The sequence below is a fragment of the Epargyreus clarus genome, unplaced genomic scaffold (genome assembly GCF_041222505.1).
Source record: "Epargyreus clarus isolate Ecla_fem2 unplaced genomic scaffold, WU_Ecla_fem_2.2 ptg000034l, whole genome shotgun sequence".
Lineage (NCBI taxonomy): Eukaryota > Metazoa > Arthropoda > Insecta > Lepidoptera > Hesperiidae > Epargyreus > Epargyreus clarus.
The window spans coordinates 7,925,625-7,951,619 of NW_027332239.1; the positions used below are offsets into that span (position 1 = coordinate 7,925,625).

The window sequence follows — 25,995 nt, forward strand, 5'->3', positions numbered from 1 at the left end:
AAATTGTAGTGAGGTTTCAGAATGGCGATTCGAGGATGTTGGCCATAATTAACCATGCATAACCATATGCAGATTGCACTACACGTTTTTGTGAAGATTATGAAGACCTCTTAAGTCATGCAAATTCTTCACATTTTTCCGTTACAGATTTACTTTCTAACTAATAACTAATCTTATCGAAAAGTAAGAGGTCTGGAATTTAAGCCTTTGTAAATTCATTAGTATGATATAGAATTGCTTGAACGTGTGTTAAGCTTTGCATACCCATTAATCTCAAAAATTGCAATATGCGATAGGATTTGATATAATTAGTATTACGTATTGTGATAACGTATTCCGATAACAGTTATTATAAAAACAATGAACCCGAATGCTTAACAAACATGCCTATTTCACTACCGCAATTTAGATGAATTCTATGACATCTCATATTTAAAGTCCGTTAAGCCATTTCGGCTGTAGTAGTTGGGGAGCCCAAGAAGGGATTTTGAGAGAATCTCGAGCGCGTCAGACTAAGATGTGGGAGATACCTTACACCCTGTAGAGTATCCTAAACCATAAATGAACTTTCTATGTCGGGGGTTTGCACAGTCAAAAAAATCGATCACTGGACATGCTCGAGCGCGGTCAATTTTCTCTTTAATATACAGGAAATAATGCTAGAAAACGGGAAACATCATAATCTGCCGATAACCACATAGTCGAAGTAGTGAAAAAATACTCATTTTGAAAAATAAAATACCCTGTATTATGATGCTATCTGATAGTGTCACTTATTAGCATGAATTCCTTGGAAATAATAATGTATCACAAACTGAAGGAAAAGGCTTTTTTTCTAGGAAAACACATTATTATTCATACATTCTCATATTTTTTTTTTCAAATCGTGAGAATAAGAAAACCCAGCTAAATCATAAAATTTCTTCATTCTAACCTCAAATCTACACAATCGTATAGGTCCCAATGACGCTCGAGTTTCTACACATTCAGCATCATGGGTTCCCCTACTATAGAGTGTGCCAAAGAATAAGACATATATTATACGCGTATATACATACGGTCTTATTCATAAAAAATGCTTATAGAAAGTTTTAAGCACTCATTAGTTAAAGTGTTCAATAAGCTTATAAAACGTTGTATAAAATTGCTTATTCATAAACGTTCCATAAACCTTCTATAACTAATGTGTCGCTAAAGTCAACTATAAATGAAAATGTTGCCATTATAGTGAGGTTCGGCGAACAAATTGACGAATATCCATAGATAAACATCATTAAATGACATTATTTCGTACTAAAAAATATTCTGTCTTGACATTCTTGTCAATGGGTTGTCGATAAAACCAAATCACATGTCAGTGTCATTGTATTTGTAAATACCGCGAATTTAAAAATATTTTATTTGTTAAAATGGGATGTGAAGCAAAAGTTGTTAAAAGATAAAGGAGTGAAAATTGGTTGGATATTAATGTTTTATGTAATATTGATATAATTATATAAAGTTAAATTCAATTAAGTTTCGTTTTGTAAACATTCGCAATATCTTATGGCAGTAAACCCTGTATTTCAGAAGGTGTACCAGGACCTCTGCGATCTAATTTACGATCATTACGTACGAGATCAATTATAAAATTTACTATCGATTTATTAAAGCGATAACGCTTCCTATAGTCTGATGAAAACAGATCACTCTTTGGTGCAATGTTCTTCGAAGTGGACGGTTTTCTAGATTTTTAATAATCTAAGCTTTGTAAAATTTGCATTGTAATTTAAAATAGTGATATAATAATGTTATTTATCGGATATTAAAATAAATTATTTCAAGTTTGTATACAAAATGGACATTGACATAATTTATTAAAAACGTATTGTCAAATTAGGTTAGTAATCACGAATCAGCTGTTGAGAGTCGGCCATCTTTGCCTTATAGCACTGTTATAGTAGGGTTCTGGCCTCTATAAGTTATAGAAGGTTTATAGAACGGTTTAGTGCCTAAAATGCGTTTATGAATAACACTTTTTGACAATCGTACTATAGCAACGTTATAAGTGTGCTATAACTTTTTATGAATAAGACCGATAGTATATACGCTGGAAAAACATTACCGCAGTCGGGTAAAAATAATTCCCATACGTACCTACAATGTTGCCATGAGAACAATCCATAAAACTGGGTCGATATGGAAAATCCTAACCGCGAGTCACAAACTTATATTAATCGATATCTTAATTGCATTGTCTGGCAAAACCTTACTTAAACAATTAAACTGTTATATAATGCATTTTTAATCTGGTTTTCCTTCTTCGCCGCTATATTGAACCTATCGGTTGCGTTGTGGTTAGAAGTCTAATATTATCAACGTAAATTCCAAGATACTTTGACGTATTCGTAATATTCGTGGCTAACGTAATTATTATATCATGGTTTACTGATAACAATATTTAAATGTATCGTTGTATTAGTATGTAAAAGTATGTTAACCGTCTGATCCATTGGGCTGGTACGTGACTTTCTAGGAATGATTATGTTTTTCGCGTGTATTTTTGCATGTGCTTTTTAGGGTTCCGTACCCAAAGGGTAAAAACGTAACCCTATTACTAAACCTCCGTTGTCTGTCCGTCTACCACGGGACTCCATCTAAAATGTAACAGCAAATATTATAATATTAGAGTTGCAGACGAGCATGCAGTCCTGATACCTGATAGTGAGTGGCTACTGCCGCCCATGGACATCTGTAATTAATTCTAAATAAGATTAGAATCCTACTTGAAGTCGATCACAGTTGCCCGCTACCCCTGAGGACTAAGCTGGAATGCCTCTAAATGTATGTCTCCCTTACCACACCCCTCTAACCAAAACAAGACAGCAGAAATTGCTATGGCGGTGATGCAGCCAGAATCGAACCACTGAGAGTCCTACAACTTTTGAAGTTTTATGTAGGAAGGATTATTTGTTTTGTTAAATGATTGTATCCATATTTTTAGTTTTGATATAACCGTACATTTAAAATTATAACTGTTTATCTAAGGAGTGGTTTGCACGTATCATTTCATAGATAACCAGTTTGTTGTTGTTTCATCCACTTGAGACTTGCGAATTTTTTGGTCTAGACACGATAGACATTATCACTTCGCTGATAAGACGTAACTAATGTTATGATTGTAAAAGTTTTGCAATACAACTTATTTCTAAAATGCCAAGCTAAATAATGATAATCTTCAGATGCCACAATCGGAGTATCGGTTAAAACTTGTGAAATACAAAGTTCAGTTTTTTAAGGTTGATAATTTACGTGACTAATTAAATACTCAATTATTCAATCGTTCAATTATAAAATTAAATGATTTTATTATATTGCTGCAAATGGTTTTAACAGCGGTGGCAATAAATAGATGTAGGTATTGATATTGCAACCGTTGAACTAAAATAAATTTAATATTAGTTATTGGTAAGAAATACTACTTAGTATCTGGTAGAGCAAGTATTAAGTAAGGTATTCGATGGAATTTAGGAATTATCATTTTACTTGGAGCTTGATACGTTACCGAAGTCACGTGCAAAAACTAAGTTACATATGATGGGTTGTAAAACAGAGAAATACTTTCTTAGTATCTGGTAGAGCAAGTACCTACTAAGTAAGGTATTAGGTGGAACTTAGGAATTAACATTTAACTTGGAACTTGATATGACTACCGAAGTCACGTGCAAAAACTAAGTTACTTATGATAGGTTGTAAGACAGGAAATCGTACCTCCAACTGGTTTGACAACTTAACCACGACATCTCATGTTTTCCTGTCATTCTATACATCTACTCAGCTCGTGGTATACATGATTCTTGAGGCATTAGGCTGAGCTCGCTTTGGCGACTGTCGCTTGAGTTGTAGTCGTGTGGACTGTAGACTGCCTTTACAACCGATTTCAAAAAAGGAGATTCTGTATTCGACCGGTATGTATGTATATATGTATGTTTGTATGTCCGTGATTTTCTCAGAAACTACTGACCCAATTTGGATGGTTTATGTTTTTTGAAAGCAGATCTTATAAGGAAGGTTTTAGTATAAAATACATAAGGGATTATTTGACAGTTTTCCTGGAAAATCGGGAAACACGATTGTTATCAACCTGAATAACTCGAGTGTTACTGAACCATTTTAAATAGTCTTTTGTCTTTTAAGATACTGATGAGACAAATACTGTCTGGCCAAGAACCTAACCAAAAAAAAAAATCAAATTTCCTGTGTTTAAATAAAGGATTTTCGATTTTTTTTTTGATAAACTGGAGCCCTTGATGACTCAGACTGGTATGGTGACCGCTGCGCCACGCGGGTCGTCAATTAATGACCCACATTGGCCTAAATGTAACTAAACACTAAACCATACTTTGTAACCAATACCTACAATCTGATACTAACCTACCAAACGGAAAAGCGATTTTTAGGTCAGGGTTCGAATTGGTTTAGGGGAGTTAAACAGTCATGAATATTCAAAACTATTTATAGAAATTTACTCTCACATAGACGACATCAATACTCGTTTTGTACTTTAAGAGGGCTGTGTTGCGGTAAAGTTGTTATTTATAAACGTTATCTAGGACACACGACATTATATTCTGGTATCTTATTACATAACCCTGATAGTATTCATGATGAATAATGAAATTTGAAAATCAATTCGTTTTTCCAATTAGATGTTTTAAGAGTTTTTAACTCAACTGAAGTTTACTTCAGTTGAGTTTCTAGAGGTGGTAATGGATTTGTGATTGTTGAGTCTGTCTGTCTAATGTCTAATAGCAGTGATAGCCTAGTGGTTAAGAAAGCCTCTCGATCGAGGGGTCAAATCCCAGGCACGCACCACTGATTTTTCAAAAATGATGTGCGTATTAGAAATTAATTATCACTTGCTTAAACGGTGAAGGAAAACATCGTGAGGAAACCTGCATACATGGACCTGACAGATTATTTATATACAAAAAAAAATCTCAAAGGTATGTGAAGTCTAAGGTAGCGGCGCAGCTGTGGCCGCGCCGCTACCCCTGAGGACTAAGCTGGAACGCCTCGGAAAAGTATGTCTCCCTTACCACACCCTTCAAACCAGAACTCAGCAGCTGTTAATGAGCAGAAATACGTGTGACGGTGGTGCCGGTGAAGTCGAACCACAAAAGGATGGTACCTTTCAAACAGATTTTACTATTATTTTACAGTATCGTGGGGATAACATGTGGCTTTAATGCATGTACGAGTACATACGTTAGCTCTGTTTGTAGGTTAGGCGCGAGGTAGAACCTCCGCTTGGAAGTAGGCCACGGCTACGAGCTACTATTCAACATTTCTGTAGTAATTTTTAATTTTACTACTGCTCTATAAATATATCAGATGCCCTTATAGTAGGCAACGTTCTTTAGGTGTCATTAAATGTATTTGAGGATAAGGGTTGCATAGAAATTGTATTTGTAATTGTACTTGCAATTAGATAATAAAAAATCTTAATTTTGAAGCAACTTTTCTAAAGAAAGATTTAAAATTTTAAACGTAATTTACATTCCCATGAAGCTGTCTTCAATACTGTTTATTTAATCGATTTTATATATATTACTTTTTTATTTGTCGTGATATAGAAAACTGTTGATATTGTGTTAAATTTTTCTCAAAACAATTTCTTTCCAAACGAAATATTCTAAAAGTTATTTTTATACGCTTACTTTGTTGTTGTGTCATATTTGCATTTTGTTGAGGCCTTGACACAATGACTATTTCGCTAAGGTGTACAACGTAAACATCTGTTTACTAATGAATACGTTTATCATGTTTCTCAGAATAGAATATTATTCATAAGTGCGGTGTAACGTAATTATAAATAACTTTTAAATGCTATCCGTGACAATGACACTAATCTAAGATATCAACATAGTTTTACTTTATTTGTATTGTAGTTTATGTTGTCAACTTGTCATATATAATTACTCTAAATTACAATTGTTTATTTTGATCAAATTTAGATTTTACGAGGTCTTTATGTCTAGTAACCAATCACAAAATGTCATTAGGATTTGTTAAATGTGTGGTTAGAATTTGATCACAGGTAGATATTATGGTGAATCCACAGGATTCTAATATGATTCCGGAGATGTCAGTGGCCAGTAGTCAAACATAAAGTGGATTGCAGCCAAAGTAACCAAAGTTTCTTTCGCCGCTTCTTCTCCATAACGAAACACCTTGTGAAGGGGCGGTAGATATATTGTCGTTCAGAAAGAGTTCTGTAAACAATCTATTTTGAATGGAATATTTTTGAATTGATTTAAGTAATTTCACTACGTCATGAAGGATCGTCGAGTTCTGTGATTCATATTGTATCGGACTATGTAATCTACACAAGATTTTCCAATATATTTTCTGTGTGGTAAGGTGTGTAAGGCCAATTGCCATACATGCTACAATTAACAAATAAAGTGTGCAATTCTATGATCAATCAATCTGTGTTATTAAAATTTGCATTGCAGTAAAACGTAAAACTTTTAATTGTTATCTTTGGACAATCTTTGTTAATATAAACATGAGATAAAGCTGACATTTTCCAACGACTAAACCTGCTGATAATAAATAGGTGCATAATAGTGTAGATATTTTTAGATCTGCACCTTTATATAAGAGCACACGTGAAATTCATTATAAATTATAATGCACGTTTGTCCACGTGCGCAAGATTTCATTTTGTTTATTTGCAGTTATAGCCTTTTGATTCGATGTTTATAAGTCGTGAAACATTTGGGAAATTTATTATCGCTTGCTTAAACTTGTAAGGGTTTATAAAAGGTTTCGAAGGGTGCCTGAAGTCTACCAAGCCGCTTAGCCAGCGCGGTGGTCTGTTTCCTAAACCTCTCTAAATCTAAGAGCAGAATGGTGTCTAGCTGTAGGACAGTAGGGATTGGACTGAAGAATATTAGTACTCGTAAATGACATGTAGTTTATGTGGTCACTGACGCCCATGGCCATCATACACCAACTACAAATATGATTAGATTTATTTCTCGTCTTACATAGACCTCTTGGTCAATCACAAATGTCACATCTGAGATAACAATGATTTTAAAATCATTGACATAACTTCATAATTACGTAATGTATTCTTGAGGAAAATGGCATTATTATGTACTGGTTGCATATTGCGCTAAATACGGCTGACTGTGTTGTTTATTCGATGCTATTTTTAGTTTAGCATTTTTAAATAATATAACTCACAAAGCGACCTAACCGGAAAATGCAATAAAAATTTAATTAAATGTTATTTTATTGTTGTTTCGTTTTTATAAATAGCTAATTCTCGGAATTCGTGCTGCTTGGAATAACATAGTTCTATGCTATCTAAACAGGCAATTACGTCAATGAACCGAATATGGTTAAAACGGAAAACGTTTCCGATCATTTTTCCTTTTCCCTTCTTCAACATTAATGTGATGGAGACTTTTAAATTTATAACAAAAAATAGGAAGTAATTTTAAGTTGTGAAATGTTGTGTCAATTGTATGTAGGGCACTGTGCAGGCTCTCGTCTGGCGGGTCGGCGTGGGGCGCATGCGCCGTGCCCCAGCCTGGCGGTCCTTCCACCCCGCGGTTCGATCGCGTTACGTAGACGCTACGTGAAACTGCTAAACGTAATCGTAAGTAGGTCGGCGGCCGCTCACTGCGCGCGCAGCCTTGCCGCCCCCGCCCCCCGCCGCCACCCGCCCCCGCGACGACGTCACTATCGATCGTGCACGTGGCGCCGTAAATGACGTAGCCCCGTCTCGTCGGTTGTACACCCCGTCCGTACACCCCCGACGCCGCAATGCCACCCCAGGTCACCCGGCGCCGACGGCGTGCCCTGCATGCTGCAGTTAATAGGGTTATTCTCTTACCCGTGCGTAAGCCTACTTTTCAACCCACGGCACCGTTAATGAACGCCTCCGAGAATAATTTTTCATTCATTTTTTTCGACTTGTACTTATTTGTAGTGGTTCGCAATAATGCAGCGAAAGTATCTGGAGAGGTTGTGGATTTTATATTTACTACGGTGTCACATATTTCCTACACATGACGTTTATTCACCTGTAGAATAACGTAGATACTACAAACATGTTAATTTTGTAGATTAACATCTTAATATCTTTTTATGATTCTTGACATGACAGTAATTTTCTACAAATCAGAATATATTAGTTGTGTTCTCACATAAGATTTGTAGAATATCCTATTCTGACACGTGATATATTTAATGTAAAATTAATGTTACTTTAAATATTATATTGGTTCGCTAGACAAATACGTAGGACTAAAAAGCGTTGTACTTTACATTAATCATTAATTTTCTGTGTTTATTGTTTCATGTAATCTTCAGGTGACATTGCACAACAGAATGATGTCGTCCGATCTTCTTATATAAGTCAAAGTGGAGTTGAGTAACTGGCGGAGTTTGTACGCAAAAGAGTTTGCCCGACGTAATCGTTGGTAAGTTGAACCTCTACCCTTAGTATGAGATTTTACGTTTGCTCGAAAACATTCAATGTTTACGAATTCACTCATTCAGCGTCCCCGTGGACCAATTGGCACAAAAATTCCGCAGTATAAGTTTCAAAAACGGAACTATAACGCTATCAAAATTAAATTAAAAATGTAAAAATAAATGCATTCTATTTATATTTGTAAAATTAAATGTCGTTACAATTGATTATTATTTTTTTTAAACTCATAATGCGAAATTTTAATTCCGATACGGTCCACGGAAGCGCTGTGTGTGCGAATTCGTAAACGTTGAACGTTTTCGAGCAAACGTAAAAACTCGTACTAAGGTTACTGAATCCTTATTGTGCGGCGCTCACGCTCAAGGTGCGCGTGACGAACTAACTGCGCACTCTGCGAGCCTTGTACTGTTTTTGTATATATTTAGAGGTTAATTTACTCGTTTTTATTAATTAAAACCTTCTTGATAAGTGACTCCGGTCGGTTATCTACTCATGTGCTCCGGTGGAGCAGAAACACAATACACAGTTCGTTTATTTATCTGCGCATACCAATAAAATTAGTGTTTGTTTTGTTTGACGGTAATATGTCTGTAAGATTAATCTTAGAAACTTAATTGATTTTAACGGGATAACGTCATAGAAGCGGATTTTACGGTATTAACTGGATTTACGTCAGTGGGGACGTAAAACGGAACATAATCTCTAATAAAAACTGTCAAGAAACACAATACATAGTACGTTTAATATTCATCATAAAAAAAACTGACGCAAGTCATATCGAGAAATGACGCGATAAATATAACGTCTTTAGAACAATGGTTAGTTAAATACTTTGCAAAGTCATTGTTTAACCATTGCTATTTTTACGATCAAAGGTAACGTAATAACTAATAGTACGGTAAGATAATGAGTATGATCTGCCCACGCAATGTTGTCATCGTATTACAGTTTGTTCCAATAGAACCTTTATTGTAAGGTAGGGATGGCGATACTTTCCGAAAAAGATCGATCCTTGAATCGATTCGCATCGAAATGTGATAAATCTATTCCTCAAAAATCGATATTCGATCTATTTAGGGGCGAAGCTAGCGTAGAAAGGACGTCAGAACCAAAGGAAATACGTATCCGTCAGCAAAAAATGTCTATAACACATTTGTTAATATTCAATCAAATTTGAAAAAAACTAATTTCGATTTTCTAGTATAAATTATCGGTTCACTGAATCGATTCATTATTGGAGATCGATTAAAATAATAGTTATTTTTAAGTGACAACTTCTTTAGCGGTTTTGTGCACATGCTGTGTTGGGTAAAAAATGTTAAACTCACTTTAGGACACGTGGTCTGATCAAAAATTCGTAAGACGGCAAAGTAAACAACAAAGGTCAACATGTCCTCAGGTGTCAGCATAGAAAATATATGTCAATGGGTGTCAGTTTCATGTTTTATTTATTACTAGCTGATCCGGCAAACTTTGTAGCGCCTCAAAATCTATTAATCAAATATATTTCATATAAAATATAGCCTATGTTACTCGTGGATAATGTAGCCTTCGAATGGTGAAAGAATTTTTAAAATCGGTCCAGTAGTTTTTGAGCCTATTCATTACAATCAAACAAACAAACAAAGATTTCCTCTTTATAATATTAGTATAGATATTTTGTTATTCAGGTTAAGTTTAGAAAGTTTTTAATTCTGCCGGCACTCCCGGAGTGCAACCCGTTGTTTTGTTTGGTCCAAAATAAATCTATTCGATTAATCGATCTCAGATCGCCATCCCTGTTGTAAGGTCACTGGGTGGGTAATGCGGGCAGGGTGGGCGTTGCATGACTTACAAGATATTCCAGAATAGGTCATCGTTTAATAAATCTTAAAATGTCAAGTGAGATTTTACTCTAAATAGAAACCGCCGGCTGCTATAGTCGAATATAAAACAAGATAAAGCATGTTCTGAGAAAAATATTGTATCTACTACATGATATCCACAAGTTAACGCTATTTAAATTCGTCCGATAGCATGATTTAAAATATTTAGATGGGTTTTTTAACATCCGTTGTGTACCTATATGTATGTTATAACACGTTTATTTTTGCCTCAATAATGTAATAGTTGAAGTCTTTCTTACTCTATACAACTAGCTTGGGTAGTAGTATCAGGTCTACATACTGGACTTTTCATGTGAAGGCACTATAATGACGTATATTGTAAATTTTAAAATAAGAACCTCGGTAGACAGTAGGTACCTATATGGTGGTTGCTGTTTTGAGTTCAGACATAGCAAAAATAACTTTGTTTTCAGTGGTCTAAGGAAATACATACTATAAAATAAACATATTTTTGATACTATAATATAGTGGTTCATCCCTACTACTGACCTTAAATGCACGTGGTTCGTCACGCACAGCCTTTTCGCTAAATTAATAAATAGTCGTAAAATAAAACGATTACATTTTATCTTCATGGCATAAATATACCATGTACTGTGCCTATAATATAAAATTAATTCTGTAATAAAATATCCCCTCTTCGAGATTTGTTCAATATCCACACCAAATGGTTGACATTAAGGGCCGTTTTATTCGCGTACAATGTGCCATTAGAGAGGGTTGGCATTTGTGTGCGTCCGACTTGGTATTCCGTGGTATGCGGAGGTAGCGGAAAGGGCAGAGGTCGTGTCGTGGTGCAGTGCCCCTGCAGCGAGCCGCGGGGGTGCTCGGGGCCGCTGGGCACCGGGGAGGCGTGTGGGCGGCTCGCGGGGCGGACGCGACCCACTCGTTATATAACTCCATAGCCATATTTACATATCGAGTTCCGCTAATGCTGAAGGTTGTTTCGCATAAGGTCGAACGTCTGGGTCACAGCACCGTCACGAATGTGCCGTCTTATTTCGCTTCGGTTTTTATGTGCCTCATAATTCACTATAGGTAAATGCCAATGTCAAAAGTTATCTGGTAAAAAGTTTGTGGTTTTTTAGGTCGCTGGTTGGTAGCCGTATCTCTTAACTTCTGTAAATAAGGTCGCTGGTACAAAATCTTATGCAGCGTGTCATGTGAATGGTTAAGTATGGTATCTGACAGAATGTCATCTATCATGTATTTCATGTATTGTATATGGAACTACGAAGCATACGCCTCGCTAGATACTTCTATTCCCTTTAAGCATTACTTCAAATTAAAAAAAAAAAAATAACAAAAAATACAACCGACTTCTATGTCACTACAAAGTAAAAAATAATTGAAAGAAATGTTGGTTTAGTACATATTTCTGAAGTCGGCGTTAAAATAGGTTCATAAACGGCGAAGTTATGGCTCTTATATTAACATGGGTGGAGGAGTTCTCCTTATTTTCTCCAGAACCCCTCGATGGATCTTAACCATATTTAAGTGGGACCAACTTCCAGCTCGTCTCTACACAATAAAAAAATAATTATTAGAATCGGTCCACTAACGGCGGAGTAATTCGTGTACATACATAAAAAAATATATATATACCAGCCGAATTGATAACCACCTCCTTTTTTAAGTCGGTTAACAAATTTCGGTAGAATTTCGCAGCGCTGTTTCGTGACCTTATGAGATCGGACACATACATTTGTTTTAACGCTCGACGTGGACGCTTCTAGCGCAAGACGAATTTGTTTCGAGCGTTGTGGCCCATGCCCCTCGAATAAAGATATAATTCACCAAGGGGATCTCCCTTTAATATTTAACTTTATTTTATTTTTAGTATTTATAGCTATAGCGGCCACCGTTATGCATGCATCTGTAAAAAAATTAAGTGTCTATCATTTACGGTTTCAGAGATAGAGACTCGTGACAGACGGACATACAGCGAAGTCTTAGTAATAGGGTTCCGTTTACCCTTACCCTTTGGGTACGGACCCGTAAATAATATAAAATGTAGTGGTCAGTAACATTTTAAGTAACACGGACCACATCGTAGCTCCATGAGACAATGCCGGGCCGTTTTCGCCTCTTGAAGCTCGCGAATATTATGTATAGTTTGAAGTAACGCGGACTGGAAAGAAGCTTCTACGAAGGCCCGAGGGTCGCAAGGATAGGTTCTAGGAAGACCTCCGGGACGCCATAAGAGTAAAAGAATACGAACTGATATACGAAGTAAAGATAAGGTAAAGATTCATATAAAGACAGGTCTGTGTTAAGAGCACTAACCGTATTCAGTTCATAGACGTTCTTGTAATCGTAAAAAGACTTTTCAAAGGAAAACGTCAGTATTAGTCGTGTACCTATATATATTTTCTTTTTTATCTGTGTACTACAAGTTTTTCCAATCGCCAGCTATCGTTTCGCTGAATCAGATAGTACGGTTGAAAACAAACACTATCGATTTGTAATATTATCGCTAAAATAAATGTGTTTTTGCACTCGTGTCGTGCATCATGACGTCATCAGCGTGAAACAGCCTACGACACGTGTAGTTTAATCGCAGAAGGTCGATGGCGTTGCGCTCAAACGATTATTTTTTGATATTTTTAATCCTTTGAGTTTTTAACCGACTTCAAAAAGGAGGTGGTTATCAATTAGGCCGGTATCTTTTTTTTTTATGTATGTACACGAATTACTCCGCCGTTAGTGAACCGATTTTAATAATTCTTTTTTTATTGTGTAGAGACGAGCTGGAAGTTGGTCCCATTTAAATATGGTTAGGATCCATCGATGGGTTCTGGAGAAAATGAGGGGAACTCCTCCACCCATGTAAATATAATAGCCATAACTTCGCCGTTTATGAACCTATTTTAATGCCTTTAATTTCGTGTGTGGACAATTGCTACAAGTTGGTCCCATTTAAATATGATGAGGATCAGAGTGGGTTCTGGAGACAAAATATGTAACTCCTCAACCGATGGGAATAATTGAGTTGTGTTTGAATATATTTGGTGTAGGTTCTAATGAAATTGCAAAGCTAGTTCATTATTGACTATTTAGTTAGGTTAGGTTGGAACATATAAGGCAATATAAAACTAAGCGAGCAGGGCGCGGTAGCGCCCTGCGAGCGATCGGTTCCAATCAATGTAAATTCAGACCTTACCTTAATTCATGATCACGTTTATACAATTTTATATTGTATTAATATAAATTTTATTATGTCGTCACTAAAAAGGGTAAAAAAAAATTTTAACAGAAAAATATAACCGACTTCTATGTCACTATAAAGTAAAAAATTAATTCAAATAAATGTTGGTTTAGTACATATTTCTGAAGTCGGCGCTCATATTAGAAACGCTGTTTACATCGTTATCCAACGAAATATATAGAGCGCCGACTTCAGAAATATGTACTTCCTTCCTACCTCGCACTTTGTTCTTACGTTTATTTTATTTATTTTTATCTATTTTATCATTTTATGCGATTTTTCATCTGCATGTTCCCCATAATAATTTCAAAGGTTCTAGGCATTAGAACTGTTTATTTTATTATTCATTTCCATTGTTAAACCCATACATGACGACATAGAGGCGACATATTCAGATAAGGCATATACTTCATCAGCAATTACGATGGTTAACGTCGGTCAGTGGCGCCGCACTTAATTGCACTTTGCACTTACCTATGTGCTATTATCATTTATTACTAATATTTTTCCATTATTGAGATTTTACTTGTAACTTCTCGAGAATAACGATGAAGGTACTAAATCCGTACTAGCATGCGTGTAAGTAACAGTTTTATACACGTGTAACGTCGAGGGTCAGCTGCGCCGCGCTTAGCCGCACTTTGCTCCTTAATGTTATTGTTTTATTTTTAATCCATTAAGTTATTTCTGTTATACACTATGAAGGTCTCAACAATAAATTACTAAGGTGCAACTAGAGCTCTCCATCGTTCACCTAATACGTCTTGTAATTTCGATATAAGATGATCGGTGACGCCGCACTTCGTAGCACTTGTTTTTATGTGTTACTATTATTTTATTTTTGGCCCATTCAGTCAATATGTGTTATTTTGTATGTAAGTTGTCAATAATAATTTCTAAGGTATACCTCATTAAGGGTCACTAGAGCTCTATATCGTGAATGTACATATATGTAACTTAGATTTCCAAGGGTAGGCGTCGCGCTTAGTTCGCTTTACTTTTATGTGCTATTTTATTAATTAAATCGACTTAATGATTTTATTCGCAAACACGCATTAATCATTTTAAAGTTCCCAAAGGTCGCAACATCATTAACGTAAGTAGATTGAGGCACGTGTAACTCAAATCAACGTGGGTCGATGGTGCCGCGCTTAGTTGCACTTTGACCGATACATGTTATGATTGAAGTTTATTTACAGAAAAACAAAGTAATTTTAGTGGTCCGAGTATGATGCATAATTCTGCTGCAGTAAATCTTGTATTTCATGACTTTTTTTAAATAATATTGAAGTAGTAGGTAAACGAAATAGAGCAGTCCTTATTATGAGTTTTGAGGTTTTGACAAATATGACGGTTTTGGTATTTGTGTACGTATTTGTCCATACAATTTCCAATCAGCACCCCTAGCGGATTGTATCAGAACTATAGTGTCAGTAACGTAACATTAAATGTCTAAATTGACAAAATGGCGCTTTATGTTTTGTCTCTCTTTTTTGCGAACATGTGAGGTAGACAAAAAGACTTGAGCACTTACCACTTATTACGTTTACTCAGTCTACTAAGCAAACGGAACAGAACAATGGATTGAGTAAACGTAACGTAAAATTGTGGGATGTTTTGAAAACTCATGGTAAGGACACTGATGATCCATCCATGAACATCTGCAATCAACCTCTGATATAATAAGAATACTTAGTGAGGTTGTTCATAGATGCATGGCAAGGGGTAACACCCTTAGGCTCAAGTTGGTATGCTTCAGATAAGTATATCCTTACCACACCCCTCAAAGCGGAACACAGCAGCGCTTAATCCTGCTGTTAATATCAAAAATAGGTGTAGCGATGGTGCCTCCAGAATCGAACCACAAAGTGCTCTACCACCTTCAAACCAATATCTTCAGAAGTACACAATTATCTGTGTCAATTTCCGATGAAATGTCACCATTACTGTGACCATTTCACGTACCGCCATAACACTTTGTTGTTGATTGTAGTTGTAGATTTAAGTACAAATGAAGCGAAACTAAAGAAAGGCTTTTAAAATAGTAACGGGTAAATTACTACGTGTCGTGAAATTGCAATTGTAAATATTGTTACGAAGGGACGTGACTGAATACCGATTGTTTAACCTTTTTGTAGGGAAAGTTTCCGTAGCTTTCTTAAGAGACATGCGTGTAGCGAAATGCGTAATTTAATTTAGTTTTGTACGTGCGAGGAATTATTGAGAACATTTTATTCGTAAAAGTAACAAACATGTAGGTAGGTACTCTTTCCGAAATACTTTGGATACAGTACGTACGGTATATAATGCTTATAGAATGGAAATATAAGAATATTTTGGTATATTTATAATCTATTCATACTCGTACTATGTTTTATACTAAGACTAGCATGCTTGCTTATGTTCGTCAGAAATCCTTGCGTCTTGGCATCGGTATGATCTATAATCCTTTTGAACTATTTGAATTATTTGAAGCGTTATTTGCTAGGCTGTTCTGGTAGTGTTTGGGGAATATAAATGTCTTATTCCTAATCCCTTGGATATTACATGGATAGATAACTTGTAAGATCTTTAAATTCAGGACAATTTTTTCCTATCCAAGAGCATTCTGAGCAATTCACTGTACTAAACATTGCCAGATCAGACTATATTGTTTACGAGAAGTGGATGAGACTTCAAGTTTCCCTGAAATGCAATTCCTATTATATGAGATATTCCAGTACAGAAATTTTTAAGTTTATCTCAAAAGCAATGAACGAACTTAGACAGTCAGACATTACATAGTAGGCACTAGTGAACAAAAATTGAATGACGTGCGAAGCCGAATCAAAAGATGATGATGATGTTATTATATGAAAATAAGTTAATGAGAAAAAATACTAATAACAATATATTTTCAATTTACACTGAATTGCTTGATAAAGGACAGCGAAATCAATATTAGATAACGCATTGACAAACGGAACCACACAGTGTGGACAAATATTCCTTGTAACAACAAGTAACTATTCTTGGAAACGTTAGAAATACATTCTAAAACTTTATAAATAAGCGCCTTCGTGGAAATCCGATAGGTAACATAAATTTATTTCTAGGAGCTCTTACGTCAAACACATTTTGCTGTAGGTATGTGTTTTTTGTGTTAGTCGTTTATATATGTGAAAGGACCTTTTGGTATGTCTGTATTTACTAGGTGTGTTGAGGTTCTATGTTTCACATCTTCTACTTTACCGTGCACCTCTTCAACGTGAAGGCAAATAAGCGAATTTATTTTGTCTCATTCTTTGAAAAGCAATTCTGAAAAAGTTGGACATCTACGTTTGACTCCGAAGACCAGACATACTTTTGTACTTTCTGTACTACAAGAGTAAAATGCTGCTGAGGTTTGATTAGATTGATCTGTGTCTTAGAGATTGGAATTCGATGATTTCGCAAAATTGTTATGTTCGAATGCCTCCCCGATATTGCTTCAAAACTTAATCAAAATCGTTTAACTTACATCACTTAACAGTTAACACACAAACAGTTAAAACTATGTCAATTGTACTACACGATTCAAAAATTTAATATTACGCAGTATACTTGCTTGATCTTGGTATATTTGAAGATGATAGACATATTTACTATGTGGGGATACGTAAAGAGCAATCGTTTACGCGCAATAACGAAAAACCATAACCTTGGTCAGATAACATGAGTTGTTCCTACGTCAGCTGCTTACGTAAGAGAAAATTATCTCGTATGAAAATTTTTTCGCATGTTTTATTACTGTGAAAAATGTTTACCGCATAATACTCGTAGTGGAACTGTGTTAATTGATCTTGATGACGCCGTTACTGCTGTATTGAATTTACCAGAAAGGATCCGGTTAATATACAATACAATACAGGGTTAATACAATACAATATACAATACAATGCAGGACTAATCGAAGCTGTTACATTTCAGAAAGCTGTTAGATTTAGTTTTTAGTATCTACTAGCTGACCCGGCAAACTTTGTACCGCCTCAAATTCAGGCAATAAAATATAGCCTATGTTACTCGTGGATAATGTAGCTTTCGAATGGTGAAAGAATTTTTAAAATCGGTTTAGTAGTTTTTGAGCCTATTCATTATAATCAAACAAACAAAGTTTTCCTCTTTATAATATTAGTATAGATTAAAAAAAATCAACGGGTTGCATCCCTGGAGTGCCGGCAGAAGTGAGAACAATGTGCATTTTTTATATTTTGGAATAGTTAGGGAATAATTTTACATGAATTGTTTTAATTATCAGTATAAAAGTACTATCATTTATGTGGTAAAATATAATATTCATTTATTGCGCTATCGTACACAAACATGACAGTTTTACGAATTTTCGATCAGGCCACGCGCGACGCGAGCTTAACATTTTTTACCCATCTAATCACAAAAAGTGCACAATGCCGCTAAAAATGTTTTCACTTCAAAATAAGCGTTTGCTTGTTTGTTGCTTAGAGTGTGATATTTAAATAAGTAGTATTTTGTTTAAAATTGCATGGGTTCTGTGAAACTGCATCAGTTTCCTGCAAGCAATATGTGTCCCAAGCACAGATTGAAACAGGAAACTCATAGTTAATTTTATTGAAGCTGATTACACATTTCAAAGAATTATCGCTAAACATTATGGCGTTGTCACGTTTAAGTATTTTATGAGCTCTTGTTGAAGTACCAAAGACGTTACGTGGAAGTATCTTCAAATGTTATATACACAAGAAAATAAATAATTCATTACTAAAAGAATATTTTTATCATGAATTTCATAAATAACTACTAAAGTTTCTTGATATTTTTGGACTGAGTTAAGTTTGAACGGAATTCGCATTGTAAAGCAAGGCACAGGAATTATTAAGGTCGAATCTCACTGCGTAAAGAAATACTGCCCTATCATTGGGCAGTATTTCTTAAAATGACTAGAAGAACTTTTATAATATGAGAATAGCACACGAGCATGCGGTCCACCCGATGATAAGTGGCTACTCCTGCCCATGGACATCTGTAATCCCAGATAGGATATGAATGATATGATATACCTGCCCTTACGTCGGCCACAGATGCGCCCCTACCCCTGAGGGTTGATCTGAAATGCCTCGGAAAATTATGTCTCCATTACCACACCCTTCAAACCAGAACACAGTAGCGCTTAACATTGTTAATAGGCAGAAATAGGTGCGACGGTGGTGCCGCCGGAGTCGAACCTCAAATAGTTCTACCACCTTCAATCTTGATACTTGAAGAGTACATTCAAAATAATAAAAGAAAGCTTGCAACAGTAATTACCCCATCAACTCTGTTACTTCACTACTAGAATTTAAATTATAGCACAAATGTGGTTGTGAGACTTGAGAAGATTTAATTATACTAGCTGACCCGGCAAACGTTGTGTTGCCATATAAATAAAAAAATGTTAAGGGTAACAACCCTTATCACTTAGGGTATGAAAAATAGATAGTAGCCGATTCTCAGACCTACTGAATATGCGTATAAAAGTTGGTGAAAATCGGTAAAGCCGTTTCGGAGGAGTACGGTAACTAACCTTGTGACACGAAAATTTTATATATAAGATATATGGGCATATGAGCACCACCACGTATACGTGCGTGTGCACCTAAACACTCACGATTTCAAGTACTACCTACGTAATAGGTTCCTATTTCCATGGTGTATATTAATTCCGATTACACAGAAAAACAAATAGAATAAAATTCTGAAGAAATCAATACTTCTGTTTCAATTTCTTGTAGTATGCCTACGCGTATAATTAGAAGTCATGCGCTTATTAGAAATTTCCTCTTTCTTGATTTAATGGTCAAGGAAAACGTCGCGAGGAAACCAAATACAGGGTGAATTTTTCAAATAGGCCTTCGGGCCTATTTAAAACACTATCAAATAGTGAAATAATATAGAGGGTGTATTTTTTTTTCAAAATAAACTCCCTTGAAGCCCGGCGAAGGAAAAATATATTAAAAAAATTAATGATGCAGTTTTAGTTTTTAACAAAATCGGCCTCGTAATTCCTTTCAGCATTTTTCGCTAATCCTTATAGTTTCGGATTTGGCCCTGAAGGCCCGTCTGAAAAATTCACCCTGTATACTTGATATGCATAAGTTTCTCAACGGTATGTAATATTTACTAACTTAGACAGGCGTTTGTAGACGATGGCTTCAAACTAGTACACTCTTAGAAGAGGTCTATGACTAGCAATAATATCCCTTAGAAAGATTTGTGATGACATTACTGAGATTATAGGGTTCGTCGCTGCACCATTCGCACTCTAACTGGAGATCCATCATCTACAAGGCGAAAACAATTGATGGTGCTATGACTTTAGTGCCATCCGTCCGCAGTAGAAGGCACGCTTAAGATATAAATAATATTTTTCTCGTTCTGTAATTCAAATGACCTCCCAACAAAAGTGGGCGCAACGACCGCCATGCCGCCACTGTCGAGTGCCGGGCTGTGACGTAACTTGTTTTGCCGACTTCACTTAGTCACCTCTCCGAGTGTTTTGAAAGAAGAAAGGTGCCCTCGTTTCCGTTTGTAAACAAATACAGCCGCAGATACTCTGTTTAAGTAAGGTTGCCACTGAACTAAATGTGAGGCAATCTTACTTAATAATAATATTATTAACGTGAATGGTTGTTAAAATGGATGGTAGTTTGTTTCTATTTCATACAAAATCTACTGTTTGGATTTCGATGAAATTTGGCACACAGCTAGTTTATCACCTGAATTGACATATACGATATTATTTACAACCATCCTACTGAACCCACACAGGGGAAATTGCGGGAAAAATTAATTAATCATTTCTTCTCCTGCAACTTTTTATGTCCATTTTATTCTGGGGTATTTTAAATAGCCCATAAATATTGTACACGAGCTTCCGATAATTTTATGCTTAACCAGCTATCATGCTCGTAACTTTTAAGGCTTTCCTTATTGTTCCAGTAACCTCAAATGTTTTAGGGTGAAAAGAATGTCATTTCCTAAAAAGTCCCCTTGTTCCGTTGCCTTGTCATGTCTTGTCCTTGCTGTATCAAATATCATCGCGTTAAATATTCATTGATTATTGAAAGTTGCCATATTTATAAATTATGTATCAGATACGTTAATAAGTCTTCTTTAATCAATCAAAGGACATTAATTTATTAAAGAACACTTACAACGAGATTTAGGATGTTTTATCCATAAATCTGTAATATTTACGATAATAATAATATTAGATATCTTAAACCTATGTTTTAGATTAATTTTATTTATATGCATTGATAGAGCTCATAAAATAACAAAATTGGCGTGGTAAAGGGGGAGGGGGTGTATAACAGGAAAATATTAAGCCTAAATTTGTTCTGTTTACATAAAAGTGGCATCCTTAGTAGATATAATTTTGAACGACGTCGGTCGTTTTACAAACAGTCAAAAAGTTTATAAAACGATATACACCGCGACGGCAAACACTAAGGTACCGTGTGCACAAGTGCATCTGCTATTTTTTTGTCACATCTTATACAAGATATGAATGATGGTGACAATTAAAACTACTCTTTGTATTGCTACGTTCGTCGTGTCAGAACCTTCGTTAAATTGGAACCGAACAAATAAAAGTCTCTAACAGTAATATTGACATTTTTGTAATTATATGCAATTGCTGAACACTATTTTGTACGATATATTATTAAAATGTTTTACAATTAAAATAACGATTGGTGTTTATAATTATGTATTTATACTGATTCCTGTTAAAAAGGCAGCGTGTGTACAGACTATTAATAAATATTATGGGAAAACCTCGAACTCATCGGTTTCGTCATCAAGTTTTCGTTTATTGTTAAACATAGCGAAAATGAATTCATACATATACAATATACATACATCGAACATATCAATGGTCTTGGGGTTTCTGAGAACTAATTTGGAACGTTATTGTCTATGCGCTTATCCACACCAGTTTCAAGGCAAAATATTGTCTTTGTTTAACCAAATCCTGCTTGAGTAATTGGAAACTATATTTATGTAGGTACACATAGCCGGAAAAAATACGCTTGGGGCATTACTCGGAATGTCAACACACCGATCAAAGTAATAATACGTGGAACACATAAACAAACAAGGTAAGTTTTCACAAAGAACGCGGAGTTCCCCGCGCGCATAGCTGACTAATCGCTATCAGATTGTCGGCACTGAATCCTATAAATAGACGGCGAGATACTTGCATAGTTGTTGTAAAGGTCGCGCTAATATTATGGGGAAGGTGACACAAGCGTCTTAATGTATAATTGCTGACAAGTATTATGCCCGTTATAAAGTGTTTATTGTTTTGTGTCTACTTTGTTACGTATTTGTTTATTGTTAATCTTTTATTATAAACTTTTATAATATAACTTGCTTTGTTTGTTCGTTACCAGGGTGTCATTTTGCTGAATTCTAAACCAGTCAACCTCACCCAATTGAACTGAAATTATGCATACATATAATATATGTTTGATTTGATTAGCTTTGTGACGTCATTCTAAATCCAATATGACGGCCGCACCAAGATGGCGGACAAATTATTTTTTATGCAACCCCATGATATACGTGTCAAATGAAAGATAATTCTGAAAAAAATATTTTGTATTGATTAGTTAAATTCGGAATTTTGCACACACACACATTCAAATGATATAATATCGTAAATTTATTTCAAAGAGACGTTTCACAAACATAAAATTTATTTGGTTTTAACCTATGTACGAAATTTCATAAAAATACCATAGATAAGTAAAGATTACTCACCCCTAACAAGAAAATGTACCCAGTTTGATAATTGAAATAGTTGCGTAAAAAAGTTTTGCCACGTCTCCGTACTAAAATGTCTCTAAAATATTTGAAAGAATTATTTATTTATTATGTAAATTACGCAGTATAAGTTATTTATTCGTAAATTTTCTCTAAAAATGTTTTTATTTGTCAAGAATTCAAAAAAAGAACTTACTAATAAGCCGTTTGTGGCTTCATTCAATTTCAAGGCGGCGAAGTATCTTTACTAATATAGGAAAAATACATGAATTTTTTTTTGTCAAACATAAATTTTAACTTTAATTTTTGTATATCAGAGAAGGATATCTTCGTTTAAATCGATGACAAATAGCGTCAGTGGAAACCTGTGTTAAGTAGCATTGAATAACATCCGTAAGGAAAATAAAAAATACACAGTATAATGTACAGAAACATATTTTGTTTTCCTGTTATTTCTTACGCTTATTTATATACTATTTAGGTGTTTACAACAGTTCGTTGATTGTTTTTGAACTTGGCAACCCTTCACAACATATTCTGAAGAAGAAATACTGTTTTTGACCACAGATTAAAATCGTCCTTAATCCCTTGTGAACGTTATAGATAACTAAAAGTCATCTAATAGAATAAAACTATTTCTTGAACTAATTTACAACATTTTATTATTCCCGCGTAAAATACATCTCAGACGTCAAGAGGTTTTTTTTTCTTTTTTATACTAACTAATACAATCTTACCAGCCAGTGACTATATGAATGGGCATTTATTATTATAAAAATAACACATAAAGAAAATAACACAAAATAAAATAATACTACTAAATAACTAAATAAAATAATAATATTAATTAAAATAATACTACGAGTATATAATTATATAATTTGAATATATTTCTAACTCATGGAACTTACCTTACAAGATTTTTAACTGTGTATGTACGAGTATATTTCAACTTTTCGTAAAAATGTTTTAAATTCGATGGTTTAACAACTTAATGTAACAGATAGTTTGTTATAAGTAAACGGATGAAATCTAATTAAGAAATTATTTTATGTAGTCCGCATCTCTGATGTGAAATACTCTATTATCTGTATATCAATAGATTACAATGTTTTAAATTCAAGTATAGTAGAAAACATTATTTAAATGTAACAGACCAAAAATCTAATAGTCATGCGATATCCGACAGTCAGTTTCCGCTGTGATTTGTTTTGCAGATCATGTCTGGATCTGTGGTGTATGTCGATATCTGTACACATAAATAAAATTGAAGGGTCGGTTGGTTATGTGAAAAAACTGCTTCTTAGTATGCAAATGGAAGTATATTTACTTACAAAATAATCAGGTATTAAATTTTTTGTCTGCCTGTTTGTTCCGGCTAAACTTCGAAACGGCTGCACCGATTTGACAGAAGTTTTACTGATAGACAGCTGATATTATAAGGAGTAATTTAGGTTACAAGGCTAAATGTATTAGGGTTTAGTTTAAATGTCTTACCACCTCTAAGAACTATTTTAGAATCAGATACGTATCCCTTTTGTTAATATTACGTCTCTCTGACCAGTCTACCGCTATATGTACTCTACATGCTACTTATAACTTTACCCTATAAAAATACTACATGTAAACGTTTAAAACTTTAATTTACATGTGTAAAATTCAAGTGCTACCAGCAGTTAGAACGTTATGAATAAATAAATTTGGATAGGTTTGCAAATTAAATTTTTCAGAGTAACCTGTTAAAGCAGTTGGAAAAGTCTTTGATGTGTATCTAGCTCAAATGGTGCAGACGTCTAGACTGCTTTAGGATTTAGTTGTGTCTAGACGGGCCATGACCCCTTTAGCACTGGCAGCACCAATCTGTCTAACGTTCACTTGAATTATTTAAGTTCATTACGTTTATATTAATCGTTACCCTCAAACATAAATACATACGTTGATATAAATGTCGAATTATGTGTTAAGTAATTAATATGTACCCTTTGATGGTTTTCAAATATAAGATATACCTATGGCAAGATTTTACATATTTAGTGAGGTCAAAATACGACCATCATAAATATCATAAAGATGTTCATGATGGACGGAAAACGTTTATTACGTTATGTTATGTTTATCAGTTTCTTCCTCTGTGCCGTACACAAATTAGACGCGTTGGGCCAATTTTGATGAAACTCACGTCAATCGATTGGTTTTGGACAGCCCATAGTAAAAAAAATTAAAAAGAGAATAATTATTTTTAAAATTAAAAAAGACAAACCCACTGAGTTTCTTACCGGATCTTCTCAGTAGAGGTCGCGTTCCGATCCGGTAGTATTTTAAGAAAATATTGTAACTGACAATTTGTAAGTGCCGCCGTTGGCCTATACAAAATAAACACATTTCATTTCATTACAGTAATAAACAAACAAGGTATACAATTTTTGTTTACCAGAGATCAAAAATTGTCAATTTCGTTAAAAGGACATTGTCGAATATTTGACTTTGTGTGGAGTTCATGTGAAAAAATGATTTGTCTACCTGTTATACTAGCGTTTGATACAGCTCAGAAAATAGTAGTTATTTTGAAATTTAGACAAACACTAGCTGACCCGGCAAACGTTGTGTTGACATATAAATAAAAAAATGTTAAGAGTGAACAACCCTTATCACTTAGGGGTATGAAAAATAGATAGTAGGCGATTCTCAGACCTACTGAATATGCATATAACATTTGGTGAAAATCGGTAAAGCGGTTTCGGAGGAGTACGATAACTAACATTGTGACACGAGAATTTTATATATAAGATTTTGTTCTGCTTTAAGATTATTAAGACAATACGCTTCATAATAAACACTTTTACGTAGTTTACATAGTACCTGATATAGGCACTTTGACGTAGCCACGGGCGGAATCTCGTAGATATGAGATAATATTATATTTATTACGAATTTCTTTCCGCCTTCCCTTTGTAAATAATACGTTGAGCTAACTTTCATTGGATTTATGTTCATAATACGAAGGAAATCTTATATTTCTCTCAATGATATTTAGTCTCATATGTGAGTAAATATACTTTCGTATTATATTCCTATTTAATCTTCGTCTATTGTCAGCGTTAGCGTAGTAATAGGAAAGATGTTAGAGCCAATATAATTAGACTGAGGAGGTATTACCGCCATACCTAATTCTAGCGTGGAGCACTTCTGTGATGTGGATGTCGGCTAACTTAATTTTGAAGCGAGTATATTAGTGTTCAGGAGTAGCTACGTATCTGATCGGCTGTAGCTAACTATTCTTTATGGAGTGGATCACAGATGTTCATGGATGGTAGCGACCACTTACCTTCAGATGGAGTGCAAGCTCGTTTGCTACTCAAATATATAAAAAAAAAATCGACGCTCAAAATAATGTGATAATACATCAATGTTGGTATATTATTTTAAGGGTGGTACAACCCTTTATGGTTCGACACTGGCGGCACCACCGCCACATCTTTTTTTTTACTTCTGCACTGCTGTGTTTGTGTTTGGTGGTTGGTTTGGGAAGACATACTATTCCAAGGCGATCCAGCTTAGTCCGCTGGGGTAGCGGCGCATCTGTGGCCGACCTCAGGTAGGAATAT

General features: G+C 34.9%; 1 protein-coding gene across 1 annotated transcript in view; it reads left to right on the plus strand.

Moving 5' to 3' along the window:
• Pdk1 (Phosphoinositide-dependent kinase 1) overlaps nt 1-25,995 on the plus strand; it is a 118,802-nt gene that overhangs the window by 25,494 nt on the left and 67,313 nt on the right. The window contains exon 3 of the mRNA XM_073091415.1: nt 8,371-8,480. The gene's annotated coding sequence lies outside the window, so the exon portion shown is untranslated. The remainder of the gene's footprint in view (nt 1-8,370; nt 8,481-25,995) is intronic.